This window comes from Muntiacus reevesi, chromosome X, assembly GCF_963930625.1.
Source record: "Muntiacus reevesi chromosome X, mMunRee1.1, whole genome shotgun sequence".
Taxonomy (NCBI): domain Eukaryota; kingdom Metazoa; phylum Chordata; class Mammalia; order Artiodactyla; family Cervidae; genus Muntiacus; species Muntiacus reevesi.
In genome coordinates, this window is record NC_089271.1 from 106,398,065 (window position 1) to 106,418,995 (window position 20,931).

A 20,931-nucleotide genomic window follows, 5' to 3' on the forward strand; every position below is an offset into this window, starting at 1 on the left:
TAAAGTTATATTTGAAGAACATGAGGACACAATAGGACCAATATTCAGGAGGTATAGCCTAGGCAGTTATCCCCATGTATGGTGATACTTCTTAACTCTTAACCTAATGCCCATAGGAAAGGGAAAGAGAAAAAGGAGAGAGAGAGAGACAGAGATGGATGGAGACAGCAAGCACCAGACTACACTAGACCACCTGCGCAATCTGAGCAATATGCGAATTTGGGAAATAGACTGTCAATGATGCATCTCTGTGTAGAAAAATAGGGGAAGATCTTCATGTGCACTCATGTGTGATGTGATGTGCCTTAGTAATGTCAGGGCTTTTCATGAGTAATAGGTTTGTACAGGTTTGCTACTAATCTCAAAAGAGCCTCATGGCTCACCATAGCCGAATGCTTGTAGGAATTAAGGATTTTGACGATGAGGGTAGAAATAATTTGTTATTCGTTCCAGACGTATTTGCGGGAGAACAATCTGTTCTCTTCTCACAGTGTCTCCATTCCTTCTTTCTGTACCTTGAGGGTTTTCTGAAGCACGTAATCTTAATTACCCCTCGTATATAGTATTGGGTTGGCCAAAAAATATGTTCAGGTGTTTCTGTACCATCTGATGACGCATCCTCCCTCAGCCCTCTGTCTCCATCCTCAGGCTCCTTAGCCTTCCATGGAGAGGGCATCACAAAGCCAGAGCCCTGATGAAACTCTGGGTGTGGTGATGAGAAGCTGAAAGGCTTAACAACGAAGAGCTGGGGTGCCAGGATCATTCAACGAATGTAGGTCGAGCACCTATGGCTTTTTCCAGTGGTCATGTATGGATGTGAGAGTTGAACTGTGATGACAGCTGAGTGCAGAAAAATCGATGGTTTTGAACTTTGGTATTGGAGAAGACTGTTAATAGTCCCTTGAACTGCAAGGAGGTCCAACCAGTCCATTGTAAATGAAATCAGTCCTGGGTGTTTATTGGAAGGACTGATGCTGAAGCTGAAACTCCAATATTTTAGCCACCACATGCAAACGGTTGAATCATTGGAGAAGACCTTGATGCTGGGAGGGATTGGGGTCAGGAGGAGAAGGGGACGACAGAGGATGAGATGGTTGGATGGCCTCACCGACTCAATGGCCATGGGTTTGAGGAAACTGCGGGAGTTGGTGAGGGACAGGGAGGCCAGGTGTGCTGCGATTCATGGAGTCACAGAGTCAGACACGACTGAGCGACTGAACTGAACTGAACTGAACTGATCACTGTGCTGAAATTCCCCATGTTTTCATCCTAGATACCTACGTTTCCCACTGGATATTAAATAGATTGATCATATTTGGATTGGGCTGCCCCATTGAGCCACTCAGTGTGCAGTGCCTTTCACAGGAAGATGCCATTCATGTGGTCTACGATTTGAATGGTGATTTTCTGTGAGGAGTAATGTACAACATGTAGGCCATGGGTGGTAGCACAGGGTGGGGCTCTAGCTGTGAGCACACGTGCCTCTTTTGGAGCGCAGGCACACACTCTTTCAGGTTGGGGTACCTCGAAGAATATTTTCTTTTAAGTTTTTATTATAACTATTTTATGCTAAGAGAATACACATGAGAAATATGGGCTCCTTGAAAGGCAGTTCCTCTTAGGTCCTTCAAGAAATTATCCTTTAGTCAGTTGAGGTTTCGCTGAAACTGGAAAATGACTCTTATTAGAGCAGAGTCCTCCTTTGTCAGCTGGACACTTACCACTATATTGAAACTTCGCTAACCTTTTTCTACCTATCAACTTCTCATTGGCCATACTTCCCTGTAAGAGATCCTCTAATACCTCCTGTCTCCAATTTCTCTACTACTGAAACCCAACATCAATTTTGTTCTAAGAGACTGAAAAACGTTATTTTTCCCAATTTTATTGAAGAATGTTTGGCAAAAGAAATTTGTATATATTTAGGATGAACAATGTGATTTCTTAAGCTTTGCCATATATTGGGTTCAAATATATATATATTGAGAAATGACAAATAAAATCAAGTTAATTAACATATCCATTGCCACATGTATTTAAATTGTGACTGTGTGTGTGTGTGTGAGTGTGTGTGTTTGTGTGTGTGTGGGGGGTGTTGAGAACACTTAAGATCTACTCTCCAAGGAAATTTCAAGTATATGATACAGTGTTATTGACTACAGACAACATGATTGTATTAATATAGAAAATCCCCAGGACTTACTCATCTTATGAATGAAACTTTGTACTCTTTAAATAACACCTTATTTCCCCTACCCTCCAGCACCTGGCAATCATTATTCCATTCTCTGGTTCTATGAATTTGACAATTCTACATGGAATGAAATCAAAGACTTTTTCCGTGTCTCATTTAATCCACTCTTTGGATAGCTCTCTCAGTTTCTTCTAAGTTTATGAGTTTCCTTTCTTATGTTATCAATAATCGATTTAAAAAATACCTTTAAACATTTGTTACCAATTAGTTAGGGTTTAATCTTAGTCTCCCAGGAAGCTTTAGATGATAAATATTCTTTAAAAAATATTTTAAAGTTATATTTGAAGAACATGAGGACACAATAGGAGCAATATTCAGGAGGTATAGCCTAGGCAGTTATCCCCATGTATGGTGATACTTCTTAACTCTTAACCTAATGCCCATAGGAAAGGGAAAGAGAAAAAGGAGAGAGAGAGAGACAGAGATGGATGGAGACAGCAAGCACCAGACTACACTAGACCACCTGCGCCATCTGAGCAATATGCGAATTTGGGAAATAGACTGTCAACGATGCATCTCTGTGTAGAAAAATAGGGGAAGATCTTCATGTGCACTCATGTGTGATGGGATGTGCCTTAGTAATGTCAGGGCTTTTCATGAGTAATAGGTTTGTACAGGTTTGCTACTAATCTCAAAAGAGCCTCATGGCTCACCATAGCCGAATGCTTGTAGGAATTTAGGATTTTGACGATGAGGGTAGAAATAATTTTTTATTCGTTCCAGAGGTGTTTGCGGGAGAACAATCTGTTCTCTTCTCACAGTGTCTCCATTCCTTCTTTCTGTACTTTGAGGGTTTTCTGAAGCACGTAATCTTAATTACCCCTCGTATATAGTATTGGGTTGGCCAAAAAATATGTTCAGGTGTTTCTGTACCATCTGATGACGCATCCTCCCTCAGCCCTCTGTCTCTATCCTCAGGCTCCTTAGCCTTCCATGGAGAGGGCATCACAAAGCCAGAGCCCTGATGAAACTCTGGGTGTGGTGATGAGAAGCTGAAAGGCTTAACAACGAAGAGCTGGGGTGCCAGGATCATTCAACGAATGTAGGTCGAGCACCTATGGCTTTTTCCAGTGGTCATGTATGGATGTGAGAGTTGGACTGTGATGACAGCTGAGTGCAGAAAAATCGATGGTTTTGAACTTTGGTGTTGGAGAAGACTGTTAATAGTCCCTTGAACTGCAAGGAGATCCAACCAGTCCATTGTAAATGAAATCAGTCCTGGGTGTTTATTGGAAGGACTGATGCTGAAGCTGAAACTCCAATATTTTAGCCACCACATGCAAATGGTTGATTCATTGGAGAAGACCTTGATGCTGGGAGGGATTGGGGTCAGGAGGAGAAGGGGACGACAGAGGATGAGATGGTTGGATGGCCTCACCGACTCAATGGCCATGGGTTTGAGGAAACTGCGGGAGTTGGTGAGGGACAGGGAGGCCAGGTGTGCTGCGATTCATGGGGTCACAGAGTCAGACACGACTGAGCGACTGAACTGAACTGAACTGAACTGATCACTGTGCTGAAATTCCCCATGTTTTCATCCTAGATGCCTACGTTTCCCACTGGATATTAAATAGATTGATCATATTTGGATTGGGCTGCCCCATTGAGCCACTCAGTGTGCAGTGCCTTTCACAGGAAGATGCCATTCATGTGGTCTACGATTTGAATGGTGCTTTTCTGTGAGGAGTAATGTACAACATGCAGGCCATGGTTGGCAGCCCAGCGGTGGGGCTCTAGCCTTGAGCACGTGTGCTGAGATTGGAGCGCAAGCACCCACTCTTCCCGGTTGGCCTACTTCGAGGAACAGTTTCTTCTAAGGTTTTATTGTAACTATCTTATTGTCAGAGTATATACATTGTAACTATTGGTTCTTCAAATATACTTCCACTTAGTTCCTTCAAGAATTTTTCCTTTTCAAGTTGAGGCTTGGCTTAAACTGGAAAAGGGTTCTGTTTTTTTTTTTTTTTTTTTTGAAAAACCTTCTTTTGAGATCATAGTCCTCCTTTGTCACCTGGGCATTTACCCCTATATTGCAAAATTCCCTAACCTTTTTCTACCTATCAACTTCTCATTTACATGCTTCTCCTTTAGAGCTCCTCAAATACTCTCCTGTCTCAAATTTCTCTAGTCTGAAGCCCAACATCGGTTTTCCTCTCAGGGATTGAGATCTGTTATTATTTTTCCCAATTTTATTGAAAGATGATAGACAAACAAAATTTGTATATTTATTTTGGGCGATATGATTTTTTAAGCGATGCCATATGATGAGATGAAATATATAAAAAGTGAGAAATGATTAACAACATCACTTTAATTAACATATCCATTGCCACATGTAGTTACCTTGTGACTGAGTCTGTGTGTGTATGTTTGCGTGTGTGTGTGTGTGTGTGTGTGTGTGTGTGTGTGTTGAGAACACTTAGGATCTACTCTCTAGGCAAATTTCAAGTGTATGATACAGTGTTATTGACTACAGACACCACGATTGTATTAATATAGAAAATCCCCAGGACTTGCTCATTTTATGAATGAAACTTTCTACTCTTTAACAAACACCTTAGTTCCCCACCACCTCTAGCACCTGGCAATCATTATTCCATTCTCTGGTTCTATGAATTTGACAGTTCTACATGTGATGAAATCATTGATTTTTCTTTCTGTGTCTCCCTTATTCCACTCTTTGGATAGCTCTCTCAGTTTCTTCTAAGTTTATGAGTTCCTGTCTTATGTTACTAAGAACTGATTGAAAAAATACCTTTAAACATTTTTTACCCATTAGTTAGGGTTTATTCTTAGTCTCCCAGTAAGCTTTTGATGATTAACGTACTTTATTTTTTTTAATTTTTTATTAGTTGGAGGCTAATTACTTCACAACTTTTCAGTGGGTTTTGTCATATATTGACATGAATCAGCCATAGAATTACACATATTCCCCATGCCAATGCCCCCTCCCACCTCCCTCTCAACCCGACTCCTCTGGGTCCTCCCAGTGTACCAGGCCTAAGCACTTGTCTCATGCATCCCACCTGGGCTGGTGATCTGTTTCACCATAGATAATATACGTGCTCTTCTTTCAAAACATCCCACCCTCACCTTCTCCTACAGAGTTTAAAAGTCTGTTCTGTACTTCTGTGTCTTTTTTTCTTTTTTGCATATAGAGTTATCGTTACCATCTTTCTAAATTCCATATATATGTGTTAGTATGCTGTAATGTTCTTTATCTTTCTGGCTTACTTCAGTCTGTATGATGGGCTCGTTTCATCCATCTCATTAGAACTGATTCAAATGATTTCATTTTAACAGCTGAGTAGTATTCCATGGTGTATATGTACCACAGCTTCCTTATCCATTCATCTGCTTATAGGCATCTAGGTTGCTTCCATGTCCTGGCTATTATAAACAGTGCTGCAATGAAAATTGGGGTGCACGTGTCTCTTTCAGATCTGGTTTCCTCAGTGTGTATGCCCAGAAGTGGTATTGCTGGGTCATATGGCAGTTCTATATCCAGTTTTTTTAAGAAATCTCCACACTGTTTTCCATAGTGGCTGTACTAATTTGCATTCCCACCAACAGTGTAAGAGGGTTCCCTTTTCTCCACACCCTCTCCAGCATTCATTGCTTGTAGACTTTTAGATAGCAGCCATTCTGACTGGCGTGTAACGGTACCTCATTGTGGTTTTGATTTGCATTTCTCTGATAATGAGTGATGTTGAGCATCTTTTCATGTGTTTGTTAGCCATCTGTATGTCTTCTTTGGAGAAATGTCTGTTTAGTTCTTTGGCCCATTTTTTGATTGGGTCATTTATTTTTCTGGAATTGAGCTTCAGGAGTTGCTTGTATATTTCTGAGATTAATCCTTTATCTGTTTCCTCATTTGCTATTATTTTCTCCCAATCTGAGAGCTGTCTTTTCACCTTACTTATAGTTTCCTTTGTAGTGCAGAAGTTTTTAAGTTTAATTATGTTCCATTTGTTTAGTTTTGCAATTATTTCCAATATTCTGGGAGGTGGGTCATATACGATCTTGCTGAGATTTATGTCAAGAGTGTTTTGCCTATGTTCTCCTCTAGGAGTTTTATAGTTACTGGTCTTACATTTAGATCTTTAATCCATTTTGTGTTTATTTTTGTGTATGGTGTTAGAAAGTGTTCTAGTTTCATTCTTTTACAAGTGGTTGAGCAGTATTCTCAGCACCACTTGTTAAAGAGGTTGTCTTTTTCCATTGTATATCCTTGCCTCCTTTGTCAAAGATAAGGTGTCCATAGGTTCGTGGATTTATCTCTGGGCTTTCTATTCTGTTCCATTGATCTATATTTCTGTCTTTGTGCCAGTACCATACTGTCTTGATGACTGTGGATTTGTAGTAGAGTCTGAAGTCAGCCAGGTTGATTCCTCCAGTCCGTTCTTCTTTCTTAAGATTACTTTGGCTATTCGAGGTTTTTTGTATTTCCATACAAATTGTGAAATTATTTGTTCTAGTTCTGTGAAAAATACTGTTGGTAGCTTGCTAGGGATTGCACTGAATCTATAGATTGCTGTGGGTAGAATAACCATTTTGACGATATTGATTCTTCCAATCCATGAACACGGTATGTTTCTCCATCTGTTTGTGTCCTCTTTGATTTCTTTCATCAGTGTTTTCTAGTTTTCTATGTATAGGTCTTTTGTTTCTTTAGGTAGATATACTCCTAAGTATTTTATTCTTTTTGTTGCAATGGTGAATGGTATTGTTTCCTTAATTTCTCTTTCTGTTTTTTCATTGTTAGTATATATGAATGCAAGGGATTTCTGTGTGTTAATTTTATATCCTGCAACTTTACTATATTCATTGATTAGCTCTTCACCTTTTTCTCAAGTGCACACGGGACCTTCTCCAGAATATATCACATCCTGGGCCATAAATCTGTTCTTGGAAAAATCGAAAAATTGAATTCATTCCAGTCATCTTTTCTGACCACATTGCAGTAAGATTAGGTCTCATTTACAGGAAAAAAATTGTTAAAATTCAAACATATGGAGGCTAAATAACACGCTTCTGAATAACCAACAAATTGTAGAAGAAATCAAAAAAGAAATCAAAATATGTATAGAAATGAATGAAAATGAAAACACAACAACCCAAAACCTATGGGACACTGTAAAAGCAGTGCTAAGGGGAAGGTTCATAGCATTACAGGCTTAAAATAATATTAAAAAAAAAAAAAAAAAGAAAGAAGAAAAAAGCCAAATAAATAACCTAACTCTACACCTAAAGCAATTAGAGAAGGAAGAAATGAAGAACCCCAGGGTTAGCAGAATGAAAGAAATCTTAAAAATTAGGATAGAAATAAAAGCAAAAGAAACTAAAGAGACCATAGCAAAACTCAACACAGCTACCGTACTTTAAAAAATATTTTAAATGCATATTTGATGAATATGAAGACACAATAGAACCAATATTCAGGAAGCATAGCCTAGGCTGTTATGCCTAAGTTTGGTGATACTTCTTAACACTTAACCTAATGCCGATAGGAAAGGGAAAGATAAAAAGGAGAGAGACAGACAGACAGATGAATGGAAACAGCAAGCATCAGCCTGCTGGAGACAAACTGCTGTCTCTGAGCAATATGAGAATTTGGGAAATAGATTGTCAATGTTGCAGCTCTGTGTAGAAAAATAGGGGAAGATCTTTATGCCTACTTATGTGTCACGTGATGTGCCTTAATAAGTTCGGGGCTTTTAATGAGTAATAGGTTTGTACAGGTTTGGTACTAATCTCACAACAGCCTCCTGGCTCACCATAGCCGAATGTTTGGAAGAATTATGGTTTTTGACGATGAGGGTAGAAATAACTTGTTATTCTTTCCAGACATGATTGCGGGAGAACAACCTGTCTCACTTCTCACTGTGTCTCCATTCCTTCTTTCTTTACTTTGAATGTTTTCTGAATCATGTAATCTTAATTACCCCTTGAATATACTACTGGATTGGCCAAAATATAAGTTCCGGTGTTTCTGTACCATCGGATTAGACATCAACCCTCAGCCATCTGTCTCAATTTCAGGCTTCTTAGCCTTCCTTGGAGAGGGTGTCACAAATCCAGAGGCCTGGTGAAACTTTGGGTGCGGGGATGAGAAATTGAAAGGCTTAAGAAGGCAGACGTGGGGTGCCAGGATCATTCAACGAATGTGGGTCGAGCATCTCTGGTTTTTCCAGTGGTCATGTATGGATGTGAGAGTTGGAGTGTGATGACAGCTGAGTGTGGAAAAATTGATGCTTTTGAACTTTGGTGTTGGAGAAGACTGTTAAGAGTCCCTTGAACTGCAGGAGATCCAACCAGTCCATCGTAAATGAAATCAATCCTGGTTGTTTATTGGAAGGACTGATGCTGAAGCTGAAACTCCAATATTTTAGCCACCACATGCAAAGTGTTGATTCGTTGGAAAAGACCCTGATGCTGGGAGGGATTGGGTGCAGGAGGAGAAGGGGATGACAGAGGATGAGATGGATGGATCGCCTCACCGACTCGATGACCATGGGTTTGAGGAGACTGTGGGAGTTGGTGATGGACAGGGAGGCCAGGTATGGTGTGATTCATGGGGTCACAAAGAGTCGGACACGACTGAGCGACGGAACAGAACTGAGCTGAACTGATCACTGTGCTGAAGTTCCCCGTGTTTTCATACTAGATGCCTACGTTTCCCACTGGATATTAAATAGATTGATCATAATTGGATTGGGCTGCCTCACTGAGCCACTCAGTGTGCAGTGCCTTTCACAGGAAGGCGCCCTTCATGTGGTCTACAATATGAGGGCGCTTTTCTGTGGAGAGTAATGTACAACATGCGGGCCATGTGTGGTAGCCCGGGGGTGGGGCTCTAGCTGTGAGCACACGTGCCTCATTTGGAGCACAGGCACCCACTCATCCCGGTTGGGGTACCTCGAATAACAGTTTATTCTAAGGTTTTACTCTAGCTATGTTATTCTAAGAGAATATACATGGAAACTGTGTGTTACTAGGAAGGCACTTCCACTTAGGTCTTTTAAGAATTTATCCTTTTGCAAGCTAAGGATTGACTGAAACTGGAAAAACATTCTTTTGGGAACACAGTCTTCTTTATCACCTGGGCATTTAACCCTATATTGCAAAATTCCCTAACCTTTTTCTACCTATCAACTTCTCATTGGCCATGCTTCTCCTTTACAACTCCTCAAATACTCCCCTGTCTCAAAAGTCTCTACTCTGAAGGCCAGCTTCGATTTTGTTCTCAGCAAATGAAACCTGTTATTATTTTTCCCAAATTCATTGAAAGATGATAGGCAAATGAAATTTGTATATTTAGTTTGGACAATATGATTTTTCAAGCTATGCCATATGATGGGATGAAATATATAAAAATTGAGAAATGATTAACAAAATCAAGATAATTAACATATCCATAGCCACATATAGTTACCTTGTATCTGAGTCTGTATGTGTGTGTGTTTGCGTGTGTGTGTGTGTGTGTGTGTGTGTGTTGAGAACACATAGGATCTACTCTCTTGGCAAATTTCAAGTGTATGATACAATGTTATTGACTACAGACACCATGATTATATTAATATAGAAAATCCCCAGGACTTACTCATCTTATGAATGAAGATTTGCACTCTAACAAACACCTTATTTCCCCTGCCTCCAGGACCTGGCAATCATTATTCCATTCTCTGCTTCTATGAATTTGACAATTCTACATGTGATGAAATCCTTGAATTTTTCCTTCTGTGTCTCACTTATTCCACTCTTTGGGTAGCTCTCTCCGTTGCTTCTACGTTTATGAGTTTCCTTTCTTCTGTTATTAATAACCGATTTGAAAAATACCTTTTAAACATTTGCTACCCATTAGTTAGGGTTTAATCTTAGTCTCCCAAGAAGCTTTTGATGGTTAATATTCTTTAGAGAATATTTCAAAGTTATATTTGAAGAATATGAGGACACAATGTAAGCAATTTTCTCGAGGTATATTCTAGGCTGTTATGCCCATGTATGGTGATGCTTTTTAACTCTTAACCTAATGCTGATAGGAAAGGGAAAGAGACAAAGGAGAGAGAGGGACAGACAGATGGATGGAGACAGCAAGCACCAGACTACTCTAGACCACCTGAGCCGTCTGTGCAATATGCAAATTTGGGAAATAGACTGTCCAAGTTGCATCTCTGTGTTGAAATAGGAGAAGATCTTTATGTTCACTCATGTGTCATGTGATGTGCCTTAATAATGTCAGGGTTTTTCATGAGTAATAGATTTGCACAGGTTTGCAACTAATCACACAACAGCCTCATGGCTCACCATAGCCGAATGCTTGGAGGAATTTAGGTTTTTGACGATGAGGGTAGAAATAGTTTGTAATTTTTTCCAGACTTGTGTGCGGGAGAAGAATCTGTTCTCTTCTCACGGTGTTCCCATTCCTTCTTTCTGTACGTTGAGGGTTCACTGCAGGTCGTAATTTTAATTACCCCTCGTATATACTATTGGGTTGGGCAAAAAATATACTCATGTGTTTCTGTACCATCTGATGACACATCCTCCCTCAGCCCTCTGTCTCCATCCTCAGGCTCCTTAGCATTCCTTGGAGAGGGCATCACAAAGCCAGAGCCCTGATGAAACTTTGGGTGTGGGGATGCGAAACTGGAAGGCTTAAGAAGGAAGAGCAGGGGTGCCAGGATCATTCAACGAATGTAGGTCGAGCACCTCTGGGTTTTCCAGTGGTCATGTATGGATGTGAGAGTTGGACTGTGATGACAGCTGAGTGCAGAAAAATCGATGGTTTTGAACTTTGGTGTTGGAGAGGACTATTAAGAGTCCCTTGAACTGCAAGGAGATCCAACCAGTCCATCGTAAATGAAATCAGTCCTGGGTGTTCATTTGAAGGGCTGATACTGAAGCTGAAACTCCAATATTTTAGCCACCACATTGAAAGGGTTGATTCATTGGAAAATACCCTGATGCTGGGAGGGATTGGGGTCAAGACGAGAAGGGGTGACAGATGATGAGATGGTTGGATGTGCTCACCTTCTTGATGGACCTGGGTTTGGTAGACTGCGGGAGTTGGTGATGGACAGGGAGGCCAGGTGTGGTGCGATTCATGGGGTCACGAGTAGTCGGACCCGACTGAGCCACTGAAGTGAACTGAACTCAACTGATCACTGTACTGAAACTCCCCGCGTTTTCATACTAGATGCCTACGTTTCCCACTGGATATTAAATAGATTGATCATATTTGGATTGGGCTGCCCCATTGAGCCACTCTGTGTGCAGTGCCTTTCACAGGAAGGTGCCATTCATGTGGTCTACAATTTGATGGGCGCTTTTCTGTGGAGAGTAATGTACAACCTGCAGGCTATGTGTGGTAGCCCGGGGGTGGGGCTCTAGCTGTGAGTACACGTGCCTCATTTGGAGCACAGGCACCCACTCTTCATGGTTTGGCTACATTGAAGAACATTTCATTCTAAGGTTTTATTCTAACTATTTTATTCTAAGAGACTATACATGGCAACTATGGATTCCTAGGGAGGCACTTACACTCAATTCCTTCAAGAATTTATCCTTTAGTCTGTTGAGGCTAGGCTAAAACTGGAAAAACCTTCTTTTGAGAACACAGTCCTCCTTTGTCACCTGGGCATTTACCCCTATATTGCAAAATTCTCTAACCTTTTTCTACCTATCAACTTCTCATTGGCCATGCTTCTCCTTTAGAGCTCCTCAAATATTCTCCTGTCTCAAATTTCTCTCGTCTGAGGCCCAACATCGACTTTGCTCTCCGGGATTGAAACCTGTTATTATTTTTCCCAATTTTATTGAAAGATGATAGGCAAATGAAATTTGTATATTTAGTTTGGACAATCAGATTTTTTAAGCTATGCCGTATGATAGGATGAAATATATAAGAACTGAGAAATGATTAGCAAAATCAAGTTAATTAATGTATCCATTGCCCCATGTAGTGACCTTGTGACTGAGTATGTGTGTGTGTGTGTTTGTGTGTGTGTTTGTGTTTGTGTGTGTGTGTGAGTTTGTTGAGAACACTTGCGATCTACTCTCTTAGCAAATTTCAAGTGTATGATACAGTGTTATTGACTACAGACACCATGATTATATTAATATAGACAATCCTCCGGACTTACTCATCTTCTGAATGAAAATTTGTACTCTTTGCTAACACCTTATTTCCCCCACTTTCCATCACCTGAAATCATTATTCCATTCTCTCTTTCTATGAATTTGACAATTCTGCATGTAATGAAATCATAGACTTTTTCTTTCTGTGTCTCACTTTTTCCACTCTTTGCATAGCTCTCTCAGTTTCTTCTAGGTTTATGAGTTTCCTTTCTTATGTTATTAATAACTGATTTCAAAAATTCCCTTTAAATATTTGTTACCAATTAGGGTTTAAACTTAGTCTCCCAGGAAGTTTTTGACGATTAATATTCTTTAAAAAGTATTTTAAAATTACATTTGAAGAATATGAGGACACAATGGAAACAATATTCACGAGGTATAGCCTAGGCTGTTATCCCCATGTATGGTGATACTTCTTAACACTTAATGCTGATAGGAAAGGGAAAGAGATAAGGAAGAAAGCTAGACAGACAGTTGGATGGAATCAGGAAGCACCAGACTAGTCTAGTCCAACTTCCACATCTGAGCAATATGGGAATTTGGGAAATAGATTGTCAATGTTGCATCTCTGTGTAGAAAAATAGGGGAAGATCTTTATGCCCACTCATGTGTCATGTGATGTGCCTTAATAATGTCAGTGTTTTTCATGAGTAAAAGGTTTGTACAGGTTTGCTACTAATCTCACAACAGCCTCCAGGCTCACCATAGCCGAATACTTGGAGGAATTAAGTTTTTGACAATGAGGGTAGAAATAATTTGTTATTCTTTCCGGACATGTTTGTGGGAGAACAACCTGTCTCTCTTCTCACAGTGTCTCCATTCCTTCTTTCTGTACTTTGACGGTTTTCTGAAGCTCATAATCTAAATTAACCCTCGTATGTACTCTTGGGTTGGCCAAAACATATGCTCAGGTGTTTCTGTACCATCTGATGACACATCCACCCTCAGCCCTCTGTCTCCATCCTCGGACTCCTTAGCCTTCCTTGGAGAGGGCATCACAAAGCCAGAGCCCTGATGAAACTTTGGGTGTGGGGATGAGAATCTGAAATGCTTAAGAAGGAAGAGCTGGCGTGCCAGGATCATTCAACAAATGTGGGTCGAGCACCTCTGGTTTTTCCAGTGGTCATGTATTGATGTGAGTGTTGGACTATGATGACAGCTGAGTGCGAAAAAATCGATGCTTTTGAACTTTGGTGTTGGAGAAAACTCTTAAGAGTCCCTTGAACTGCAAGGAGATCCAGCCAGTCCATCGTAAATGCAATCAGTCCTGGGTTTTCCTTGGAAGGACTGATACTGAAGCTGAAACTCCAATATTTTAGCCACCACATGCAAAGGGTTGAGTCATTGGAAAAGACCCTGATGCTGGGAGGGATTGCGGTCTTGAGGAGAAGGGGCGACAGAGGATGAGATGGTTGGATGTCCTCATCTTCTCGATGGACCTGGGTTTTTTAGACTGCGGGAGTTGGTGATGAATAGGGAGGCCAGGTGTGGTGCGATTCATGGGGTCAGAAGTAGTCAGATACGACTGCGCAACTGAACAACAGAACTGATCACTGTGCTGAAATTCCCCGTGTTTTCATCCTAGATGCCTAGGTTTCCCACTGGATATTAAATTGATTGATCATATTTTTATTGGGCTGCCCCAATGTCCCACTCTGTGTGCAGTGCCTTTCACAGGAAGGTGCCATTCATGTGGTCTACAATTTGAAGGGCGCTTTTCTGTGGAGAGTAATGTACAACATGTGGGCCATGTGTGGTATCCCAGGGGTGGGGTTCTAGCTGTGAGCACACGTGCCTCATTTGGAGCACAGGCACCCACTCTTCATGGTTCGGCTACATTGAAGAACATTTCATTCTAAGGTTTTATTCTAACTATTTTATTCTAAGAGAGTATACATGGGACCTATGGATTCCTAGGGAGGCACTTTCACTCAATTCCTTCAAGAATTTATCCTTTAGTCAGTTGAGGCTAGGCTAAAACTGGAGAAACCTTCTTTTGAGAACACAGTCCTCCTTTGTCACCTGGGCTTTTACCCCTATATTGCAAAATTCTCTAACCTTTTTCTACCTATCAACTTCTCACTGGCCATGCCTGTCCTTTAGAGCTCCTCAAATAATCCCCTGTCTCAAAAGTCTCTACTGTGAAGGCCAGCATCGATTTTGCTCTCAGCAAATGAAACCTGTTATTATTTTTCCCAAATTCATTGAAAGATGATAGGCAAATGAAATTTGTATATTTAGTTTGGACAATATGATTTTTCAAGCTATGCCATATGATGGGATGAAATATATAAAAATTGAAAAATGATTAACAAAATCAAGATAATTAACATATCCAAAGCCACATGTAGTTACCTTGTGACTGAGTCTGTATGTGTGTGTGTTTGTGTCTGTGTGTGTGTGTGTTGAGAACACATAGGATCTACTCTCTTGGCAAATTTCAAGTGTATGATACAATGTTATTGACTACAGACACCATGATTGTATTAATATAGAAAATCCCCAGGACTTACTCATCTTATGAATGAAGATTTGTACTCTTTAACAAACACCTTATTTCCCCCGCCTCCAGGACCTGGCAATCATTATTCCATTCTCTGGTTCTATGAATTTGACAATTCTACCTGTGATGAAATCATTGACTTTTTCCTTCTGTGTCTCACTTATTCCACTCTTTGGGTAACTCTCTCAGTTGCTTCTACATTTATGAGTTTCCTTTCTTCTGTTATTAATAACCAATTTGAAAAATACCTTTTAAGCTTTTGCTACCCATTAGTTAGGGTTTAATCTTAGTCTCCCAAGAAGCTTTTGATGGTTAATATTCTTTAGAGAATATTTCAAAGTTACTTTTGAAGAATATGAGGACACAATGTAAGCAATATTCACGAGGTATAGTCTAGGCTGTTATGCCCATGTATGGTGATGCTTTTCAACTCTTAACCTAATGCCGATAGGAAAGGGAAAGAGACAAAGGAGAGAGAGAGACAGACAGATGGATGGAGACAGCAAGCACCAGAATACTCTAGACCACCAGACCCGTCTGGGCAATATGCAAATTTGGAAAATAGACTGTCAAAGTTGCATCTCTGTGTAGAAAATAGGGGAAGATCTTTATGTCCACTCATGTGTCATGTGATGTGCCTTAATAATGTCAGGGATTTTCATGAGTAACAGGTTTGTACAGGTTTGCTACTAATCTCAAAGCAGCCTCATGGCTCACCATAGCCGAATGCTTGGAGGAATTTAGGTTATTGACAATGAGGGTAGAAATAATTTGTTATTCTTTCCAGACTTGTTTGCAGGAGAACAATCTGTTCTCTTCTCACAGTGTCTCCATTCCTTCTCTCTGTACTTTGAGGGTTTTCTGAAGGTTGTGATCGTAATTACCCCTCGTATGTACTATTGAGTTGGCCAAAAAATATGTTCATGTGTTTCTGTACCATCTGATGACACATCCTCCCTCAGCCCTCTGTCTCCATCCTCAGGCTCCTTAGCCTTCCTTGGAGAGGGCATCACAAAGCCAGAGCCCTGATGGAACTTTGGGTGTGGGGATGCGAAACTGAAAGGCTTAAGAAGGAAGTGCTGGCGTGCCAGGATCATTCAATGAAAGTGGGTCGAACACCTCTGGTTTTTCCAGTGGTCATGTATGGATGTGAGAGTTGGACTGTGATGACAGCTGAGTGCGGAAAAATCGATGTTTTGAACTTTGGTGTTTGAGAAGACTGTTAAGAGTCCCTTGAACTGCAAGGAGATCCAACCAGTCCATTGTAAATGAAATCAGTCCTGGGTGTTCATTGGAAGGACTGATACTGAAGCTGAAACTCCAATATTTTAGCCACCACATGCAAAGGTTTGATTCATTGGAAAAGACCCTGTTGCTGGGAGGGATTGGGGTCAGGAGGAGAAGGGGCGACAGGGGATGTGATGGTTGGATGTCCTCACCTTTTCGATGGACTTGGGTTTGGTAGACTGCGGGAGTTGGTGATGGAGAGGGAGGCCAGGTGTGGTGCGATTCATGGGGTCACAAGTAGCCGGACACGACTGCGCAACTGAACTGAACTGAACCGAACTGACCACTGTGCTGAAATTCCCCGTGTTTTCATACTAGATGCCTAGGTTTCCCACTGGATATTAAATTGATTGATTATATTTTTATTGGGCTGCCCCATTGTGCCACTCTGTGTGCAGTGCCTTTCACAGGAAGGTGCCACTCATGTGGTCGACAATTTGAAGGGCGCTTTTCTGTGGAGAGTAATGTACAACATGTGGGCCATGTGTGGTAGCCCGGGGGTGGGATTCTAGCTGTGAGCACACGTGCCTCATTTGGAGCTCAGGCACCCACTCTTCGTGGTTCGGCTACATTGAAGAACATTTCATTCTAAGGTTTTATTCTAACTATTTTATTCTAAGAGACTATACATGGAAACTATGGATTCCTAGGGAGGCACTTTCGCTCAATTCCTTCGAGAATTTATCCTTTAGTCAGTTGAGACTAGGCTAAAATTGGAAAAACCTTCTTTTGAGAACACAGTCCTCCTTTGTCACCTGGGTATTTACCCCTATATTGCAAAATTCTCTAACCTTTTTCTACCTATCAACTTCTCATTGGCCATGCTTCTCCTTTAGAGCTCCTCAAATATTCTCCTGTCTCAAATTTCTCTCGTCTGAAGCCCAACATCGACTTTGCTCTCCGGGATTGAAACCTGTTATTATTTTTCCCAACTTTATTGAAAGGTGATAGGCAAATGAAATTTGTATATTTAGTTTGGACAATATGATTTTTTAAGCTATGCCGTATGATGGGCTGAAATATTTAAAAACTGAGAAATGATTAGCAAAATCAAGTTAATTAATGTATCCATTGCCTCGTGTATTGACCTTGTGACTGAGTGTGTGTGTGTGTTTGTGTGTGTGTGTGTGTTTGTGTGTGTGTGTGTGTTTGTTGAGAACACTTAGGATCTGCTCTCTTAGCAAATTTCAAGTGTATGATACAGTGTTATTGACTACAGACACCATGATTGTATTAATATAGACAATCCTCCGGAATTACTCATCTTCTGAATGAAAATTTGTAGTCTTTGCTAACACCTTATTTCCCCCGCCTCCAGCACCTGGCAATCATTATTCCATTCTCTGGTTCTATGAATTTGACAATTTTACATGTGATGTAATCATTGACTTTTTCTTTCTGTGTCTCATTTATTCGACTCTTTGGATAGCTCTCTCAGTTGCTTCTGAGTTTCCTTTCTTATGTTATTAATAACCGATTTAAAAAATACCCTTTATGCATTTGTTACCCGTAGTTAGGGTTTAATCTTAGTCTCCCAGGAAGCTTTTGATGGTTAGTATTCTTTAAAGAATATTTTCAGGTTATATTTGAAGAATATGAGAACACAATAGAAGCAATAATCACCAGGTATAGTCTAGGCTGTTATCCCAAGTTTAGTGATACTTCTTTACTCTTACCCTAATGCCGATAGGAAAGGGAAAGAGAAAAAGGAGAGAGACAGACAGACAGACCGACAGACAGCAAGCACCAGACTACTCTAGACCACCTGACCCCTCTGAGCAATATGCGAATTTGGGAAATAGACTGTCAAAGTTGCATCTCTGTGTAGAAAATAGGGGAAGATCTTTATGTCCACTCATGTGTCATGTGATGTGCCTTAATATTGTCAGGGTTTTTCATGAGTAATAGGTTTGTACAGGTTTGCTACTAAACTCAAAACAGCCTCATGGCTCACCATAGATGAATCCTTGGATGAATTTAGGTTTTTGACAATGAGGGTAGAAATAATTTGTTATTCTTTCCAGACATGTTTATGGGAGAACAACCTGTCTCTCTTCTCACAGCGTCTCCATTCCTTCTTTCTGTACTTTGAGGGTTTTCTGAAGGTTGTAATCGTAATTACCCCTCGTATGTACTATTGGGTTGGCCAAATGATATGTTCAGGTGTTTTTGTACCATCTGATGACACATCCTCCCTCAGCCCTCTGTCTCCATCCTCAGGCTCCTTAGGCTTCCTTGGAGAGGGCATCACAGAGCCAGAGCCCTGATGAAATTGTGGGTGTGGGGATGAGAAATTGAAAGGCTTATGAAGGAAGAGCTAGGGTGCCAGCATCATTCAACGAATGTGGGTGGAGCACCTCTGGTTTTTCCAGTGGTCCAGTATTGATGGGAGAGTTGGACTATGATGACAGCTGAGTGCGGAAAAATTGATGGTTTGAACTTTGGTGTTGGAGAAGACTGTTAAGAGTCCCTTGAACAGCAAGGAGATCCAACCAGTCCATTGTAAATGAAATCAGTCTTGGGTGTTCATTGGAAGGACTGATGCTGAAGCTGAAACTCCAATACTTTAGCCACCAAATGCAAAGGGTTGACTCATTGGAAAAGACCCTGATGCTGGGAGGGATTGTGGACAGGAGAGAAAGTGACAAAGATGATGAGATGGTTGGGTGGTCTCACCGACTCGATGACCATGGGTTTGAGGAGTCTGCAGGAGTTGGTGATGGACAGAGGCCAGGTGTGCTGTGATTCATGGTGTCACAAAGTGTCGGACACGACTGAGCAACTGAACTGAACTGATCACTGTGCTGAAATTCCCCATGTTTTCATACTAGATACCTACGTTTCCCACTGGATATTAAATAGATTGATCATATTTGGATCGGGCTGCCCCATTGTGGCACTCTGTGTGCAGTGCCTTTCACAGGAAGGTGCCATTCATGTGGTCTACAATTTGAAGGGCACTTTTCTGTGGAGAGTAATGTACAACATGCAGGCCATGGCTGGCAGCCAGTTGTTGGGTCTCTTGCTGTGAGCACATGCGCCCCGTTGGGGTCCCAGTACCCAGTCTTCCCGGTTGGGCTACCTCGAAGAACTGTTTATTCTAAAGTTTTATTCTGACTCTTTTATTCTAAGAGAATATACATTAGAACTATGGATTCCTAAAAGGCACTTCCACTTAGGTCCTTCAAGAATTTATCGTTTTCAAGGTGAGGCTTGGCTAAAACAGGAAAAACATTGTTTTTTTTTTTTTTTTTTTTTTGGAAAAACCTTCTTTTGAGAACACAGTCCTCCTTTGTCACTTGGGCATTTACCCCTAATTTGTAAAATTCCCTATCCTTTTTCTAACTATCAACTTTTCATTGGTCATGCTTCTCCTTTAGAGCTCCTCAAATACTCTCCTGTCTCAAATTTCTCTACTCTGAGGCCCAACGTCAATTTTGCTCTCCGTGATTGAAACCTGTTATTATTGTTTTCAAATTTATTGAAAGATGATAGGCAAATGAAATTTGTATATTTAGTTTGGACAATATGATTTTTCAAGCTATGCCATATGATGGGATGAAATATATAAAAATTGAGAAATGATTAACAAAATCCAGTTAATTAACATATCCATTGCCACATGTAGTTAACTTTTGACAGAGTCTGTTTGTGTGTGTGTGTGTGTGTGTGTGTGTGTTGAGAACACTTAGGATGTATTCTCTTGGCAAATTTCAAGTGTATGATGCAATGTTATTGACTAAAGATGCCATGATTGTATTAATATAGAAAATCCTCAGGACTTACTCATCTTATGAATGAAAATGTGTACTCTATAGCAAACACCCTATTTCCCCCACCTCCAGGACCTGGCAATCATTATTCCATTCTCTGGTCGTATGAATTTGACAATCCTACATGTGATGAAATCATTGACTTTTTCTTTCTGTGTCTCACTTATTCCACTCTTTGGGTAGCTCTCTCAGTTTCTTCTAAGTTTATGAGTTTCCTTTCTTCTGTTATTAATAACCGATTTGTAAAATACGCTTTAAACATTTGTTACCCATTAGTTAGGGTTTAATCTTAGTCTACCAGGAAGCTTTTGATGGCTAATATTCTTTAAAGAATATTTTAATGTTATATATGAAGAATATGAGGACACAATAGAAACAATATTCACGAGGTATAGTCTAGGCTGTTATCCCCAATTTTGGTGATACTTCTTAATCTTAACCTAATGCCGATAGGAAAGGGAAAGAGAAAAAGGAGAGAGAGAGAGACTGACAGACCGACAGAGAGCAAGCACCAGACTACTCTAGACCACCTGACCCATCTGAGCAATATGCGAATTTGGGAAATAGACTCTCAAAGTTGCATCTCTGTGTAGAAAATGGGGGGAGATCGTTATGTCCACTCATGTGTCATGTGATGTGCCTTAATATTGTCAGGGTTTTTCATGAGTAATAGGTTTGTATAGGTTTGCTACTAATCTCACAACAGCCTCATGGCTCACCATAGCTGAATGCTCGGAAAAATTTTGGTTTTGACGATGAGGGTAGAAATAACTTGTTATTCTTTCCAGACATGATTGCGGGAGAACAACCTGTCTCACGTCTCACTGTGTCTCCATTCCTTCTTTCTTTACTTTGAGTGTTTTCTGAATCATGTAATCTTAATTACCCCTTGAATATACTACTGGATTGGCCAAAATATAAGTTCCGGTGTTTCTGTACCATCGGATTAGACATCAACCCTCAGCCATCTGTCTCAA